Source organism: Tupaia chinensis, unplaced genomic scaffold, assembly GCF_000334495.1.
Source record: "Tupaia chinensis unplaced genomic scaffold, TupChi_1.0 Scaffold000471_1, whole genome shotgun sequence".
Classification (NCBI taxonomy): domain Eukaryota; kingdom Metazoa; phylum Chordata; class Mammalia; order Scandentia; family Tupaiidae; genus Tupaia; species Tupaia belangeri.
The window spans coordinates 42869-48827 of NW_006159980.1; positions in this window are offsets into that span (position 1 = coordinate 42869).

Below are 5959 nucleotides of genomic sequence, written 5' to 3' on the forward strand. Positions count from 1 at the left end.
AAACAGAGACCAGTTCACCTGCAATTATTCTCTCCTGCCTGGTGAATTGGATGGTGCCCACCTAATTAAGGGCAGATCTTTACCACCTAGTCCACACACTAATCTCCTCTGAAAACACCCTCACAGACACCAAGAATAATGCTTTATTAGGTTTCTATGCTTAATCCAATCAGACTTACACCCCAAATTAACCATTACTCACAGATATGACTGCTAACACCATTGATCAAAGTCAACAGTTTCACTAGAGCATTGCTAATGATGGTCTCCAAGGCCTCCAAACTTAGATTGAGCCACACTACCAATATCCCAGGGTCTCCAGCTTGTAGATGGCCTGTTGTGGAATTTTTTGGCTGCCAAATCACATGAGATGATTCTCCTAATAAATCCTCTTTCCTATATCTATACATATCCTGTTGAGTCTGTTTCTCTGAAGAACCCTGACTAATTCACTGTGTTAGAATTTGATGCATGCTAGAACCCATTCATTTATGAGAGAGGGGAGGAGGAAGAGAAGGAAAGAGGAAAATAGATACAAATGAGTATCTATTTAACATTCATGTCCAGAAGAATCACATAGTCCATAGAGATAGAATTATACAAGTAATACATCAAAAACATATTAGAAATTCAACTATGTGATATATAAAATGGGTCATTTCATGTGATTCAACACAGTAAAATAATGAAATGAGTAGATGTACAAAGTGAAGCAGGGTCTAGGTTTTGGTGAAGAATGGGGGGCATCAAACTTCACAAACTACAGATTTGGAAGAAGAGTAGAGATTGGCACTTTGGTTCACACCTGCACTGATGTTTTAAATGTTTATGAAGAGAGTCAATAATTTGGAGATAGTGCCAGCTTTGTGGCACAGTGGTTAAGCACTATGCATAGGGAGTCAAATCCCACATGGCTGAAAACCATGCAAATCCCATCCCTGGAGACCTGAAAAACACCGAGTTCATGTGCATGCATACCTAAACTGACAGGATGGAAAAATGGAGGGGAAAGGAGTGCATCATGACCACACCTGGGGTGTGGGGGGGGTGCTTTCTCTTTCTCTCTGGCAAGCATACATGCCCTCTGGCAATAAAAAAGTAATACAATTTTTAAAAAAATAATTAAGAAATCACAGTAGTAAAGATTTTATTCATAAGATTGCTGTGGTAAATTGCTTTGAAAAAGTAAAGAATGTTGTATTAAGTAAATATTTTCTTCCAGTTATTGCCATTGTAAATTCATACTGGTTCCAGTTCTCTCTCTCTCTCTTTCTCTCTCCTTCCCCCCACCCCATAGGGTGAGTGCACTCACTGGAGAGAGTCAGAGAGGGAAAGTTAAGAAATCACACCCCAGGAAGAATGGCCACGCTGCAATCTATTCTCCTCCATTATCCTCTTGGGATTTGGGCACACATGCACACATGTCTGGCATGATTTTTAAGCCATCAGGCCTGGGACTTAAACCACAGTTGGCCATATGGGAATCCAGTGCCTTAATCACCACGCCACCTGCTGGTCCCCAAACTGGTTCTCTTAAAGGATGTGACTAGTTTTAACAGTTTGTGTGCTTGAAATATGTATTGCCATAAGACTGGATACTTCCAAATGTCAATAATTGGCATATAGACTCCTAGACATACTGTGTATTCTGTCAGTTCCCACTCCTCCTTTGTGTTTATAGTAGAGAATCCCACCTGGAACCTTCCACCCTCACACTCCTAACAGCTTAGTTGCTATCCAGACTTACTGCAAGCTGTCATCCTGATATTTTGCCACTTGATTCCCACTCCCTACTCCCTCAGGATTGTTTTTCTCCCCATTTGTCCAATAACACCTCTTTAAATAGTTTTGCCAAGCAAGTCTTGGTATATAAACTCCCTGAGATTGTGCATCTCCAAAAATGTCTTTAATCTTCCTTCACCTTAAAATTTAGTCAAGTGACAATAAGTGGGCAGTGATCACTACTGGAGTGAACTCTATTTTGACTCTGAAGGTTATTCATTCCCTTTTGGAATGCTCAGACTTGGCCTGTGATCTTCCTTCATTGTAGGTTCACAGTCGCTCCACTAAAGGGGACTGTTTTTTTGTTCTACAGGGGCATGTACTCTCACTAATGAGCACTTTCTCTGACAGGGCTCAGCTTCCAGAGCAGAAAGAGCAGGTTAAGGTCCTCCTGGAGGTGTATAGGACAGAATTGTCTGTTCCAGCTCATCTTCTGGTGCCTATTCTTGGGTGTGGTGCAATAGCCAGGCCAACTTCCCAAACAAACCTTAATAAATAAAAGATACAAGGCCAGCAGATGGTGTAGTGGTTATATCACTAGACTCCACATGGCCGACCAGATTCAAGTCTTGCACCCAGTGGCTTGAAAATCAGGTCAGGCATGTGTGCGTGTGTGCCCAAGATCCCAGGAGGAGAATGGAAGAGAAGGGATTTAGGTGTGCCCATCTCCCCCAGATGATTTTTCCCTTTCCCTCTCACTGTCTCTCTCTCTCTCCAGCAAGTGCTCGCACCCTATGGCAAAAGTCTCTAAAAAAAGATGCATTTGAGAAAGCCAATATCATTAAACAACAAAATAATAAGGGATTATTACATAAATTTGATAGGGAAATTAAATACTGGAAAATATGTAAGTATTTATACTGCTATGGAATGGAAAATAGAGAATCCGGGAACAGACACACACATAGAGTTTACTTAATTTATGATAAAGTGGTGAAACAGTATAGTTGGGAAATAAAAATGCTGGTTCAGCTGGGTATTCATTTCAGAAAATGAATTCTTTACCCCATCTCAGAATACACACTGGGGTAATGATGTAGTCTAAAGCAGTCGTTTGTCATTATAAAACTAGAGACAGAAGTGAGACACACTTACCCAGGGAGTAAGAGTGGGAAGGAGAGATTCTGATGTGGCATCATTCATGCTAGTGGATGGTTTAGGAAATGCTTAGAAAAACTTTTACGTGGTCCAGCAGGTGGCATAGTGGTTAAGGGCCCATATGATTGACTGCAGTGAGTCCCAGACCCAGCAACTTGAAACTCATGCTGGGTGTGTGTACATGCATGCCCAAAACCCCAGGAGGAGAATGGAGGAAAAGGGAATGTGGCATGGCCATACCTCTAGGGGATGATATCTTGGTTTCTCTCTGTCTCTCTCTCTGTCTTTCTGGTCAGTGTATGTGACCTCTAGCAGAAATCTCTCAAAAAAGAGAAAGAAAAAGAAAGAAAGAAGGAAAGAAGGAAAGAAAGAAAGAAAGAAAGAAAGAAAGAAAGAAAGGAAGGAAGGAAGGAAGGAAGGAAGGAAAGAAGGAAGAAAGAAAGAAAGAGAAAGAGAAAGAAAAAGTTTTACAAAGACAAACAAACAAACAAACAAAAAAACACTTAATTTCTCCATTGACTCCATAAACTCTGAAAGAATCTCTTGTCCGTGTCCTAATCCCATGATTCTTTTCTTGCCTTTTTGTCTTCTGTGTTGTTTTTTGTATAAACTTGACTTGTTATGGGATACCCAGATAGTTTGTTTCCTGAAAAGATTAACATTTGAATCGGTAGACTGGGTAAAGGTCTGCCCTCACCCATGTGGGTGGGCATCATTCAATCCATTAAGGGCCCAGATTGAACTTCTGGAGCTGGCACATCTATCTTCTGTTGGCCTTGTACATCAATTGGAGCTCCTGGTTCTTGGGCCTTTACATGCTGGAACTTAAATCAGCAGTGCTTACTCTGGTTCTCAGGTCTTTGACCTTGGACCTTGTCAATTACATTACCAGCTTTCCTGGCTCTTGGTTTGCAGTCAGCTTATCATGGGACTTATCAGCACATCATCATTCTGTAAGGCAAGTCCCATAATGAAATCTTGCTTCTCTATCTATCTAGTTCCTATTGGGTCTTTCTCTCTCTCTCTCTCTCTTTTCTTTTTCAGTTTTGTGTTAGGTCATGTATGCTCACCAGTGAGAGAGAAATCACCCCCCAGAAGGGATGGCCATGCCACAATCCCTTCTCTTCCATTCTGCTCTTGGGATTTGGGGCACACACGCACCCCTGCCTGGCATGTTTTTCAAGTTGCTGGAACTAGGACTCAAACCATGGTCAGCCATGTGAGATCCAGTTGCCTTAACCTCCATGCCACCTGCTGGCCTATGTTGGTTCTTTTTATCTGGAGAATTCTACATTTTCTATGTATCACTAAACCATTAAACTACAGTCTCCAAGACTATAAAAAAGATGTTTTTGTAGTTGCCTAGAATTTGTGTTTTAAATAGTTAGGAACTATACAATTTACTTGTTAAAGGACATATACAGACACCAGAGTGAGGGCTGTCTTTCTTACAGCAAAATGTAATGTCTCTCCAAGATGCCATTACCATACCATAATAGTTTTCATTTGAAAATATTCAGTAATACCTAAATTGTTATTCTTGTTGTACCTGCATATAAGCCATAAGAATCCCAAGGATTTCATTTTATTTTAAAATTGCTTTAAAAGACACAGAAAGGGGGACAGAGAGACAATACTCCAAGGGTCTTGATGCTGCAATTCACCCCAGCTTCAGCCAGCCCTGGATCATGGGCATATGCATGCCTGCGTACTGAGGAAGGTCTCCAGACATGAACCTGGAACCTTCCCATGTGAGCCTCACAGAGTGCCATGTTTTACTGCTGTGCCACTGTCCAAACCCAAGGATTTATGTATTTATTTATTTATTTATTTTTTATTTTTGGAGAGGTTTTTCGCTATAGGGCGCATGCGCTCGCCAGACAGAGGAGAGACATAGAGACAGAAAGTGAGAAATCACCCCCCAGGGGGGATGGTCACGCCGCAATCCCTTCTCCTCCATTCTCCTCTCGGGATCTTGGGCATGCACGCACACGTGCCCAGCATGAGTTTTAAGCCACCAGGTCCAGGACGTGAACCGCGGTCGACTACGTGGGAGTCCAGCGACATAGCCATTACGCTAACTGCTGGTTCCCCAAACCTAAGGATTTATTTTTAATAATAAATCCTGACGTGATAACTTGTAAACTTCACATTTATTTGAAAAGGAAATTTAAAAAATTAAGAAACCGAGAAAATATATTTGAAGTTATTACACTTCAGATAATATCCTCAATGAATGAATGATATAAAAATAGATCAGGAAGTCTTAGATACAAAAGAAAAATGTACAATGTTATATAAGCAGACAGCTGAGAGAAAATTTATTAAAGAATGATGAAGGCATATAACTTGGTGGGTAAGGCAGCAGGATGTCACAGAGCTGACCTTGTGATCCTAGTCCTGGACCCCTTGGCTTGAGAAACATACTGGACTTGTATACCTGCATGCCCAAAATTCTGAAAGGAGGGAGGAATGGAGGAAAAGGAATTGCAGCACTACCATTCCCATGGGAGTGCTGTCTCTTCTTGTCTCTCTGACAAGTGTACACACCATTTGGCCAAATAAATAAATAAATGACATATAAGTAGCAATATAAGAAATGCAAATGAAAGTGACTAGAAGTATGATTTTTTCCCCCGCAAGTACAACTGTTATTTATCGATAACCATTGCTGTGGCAGGGCCGAGAAATGGGTACACTCGTATAGTATCTGAAGAACTGTCAATTTGTAGAGCTTTATGAGAAAACAATTTTGCCTAAGTCTAGCAGGAGTCTTAAAAATTGTTCTAATTCATAGGACAAAAGAAATTTCCACAAGTCCATAATGATATAAATAAAGAATTGAATGAATAAATAAGTCGACTAGATGGGACAAGTTCCTTTAATAGTAGAGCTCCACTTCATGTACAAGGAAGAACAGTCAGCGAAAACCATCATTTGAGGGACTAGTAGTTAGCGTAATGGCTATGTTGCTGGACTCCCATGTAGTCGACTACGGTTCGAGTCCCGGACCAGGTGGCCTAAACTCACGCTGGGCACGTGTGCATGTGTGCCCAAGATCCTGAGACGAGCATGGCGG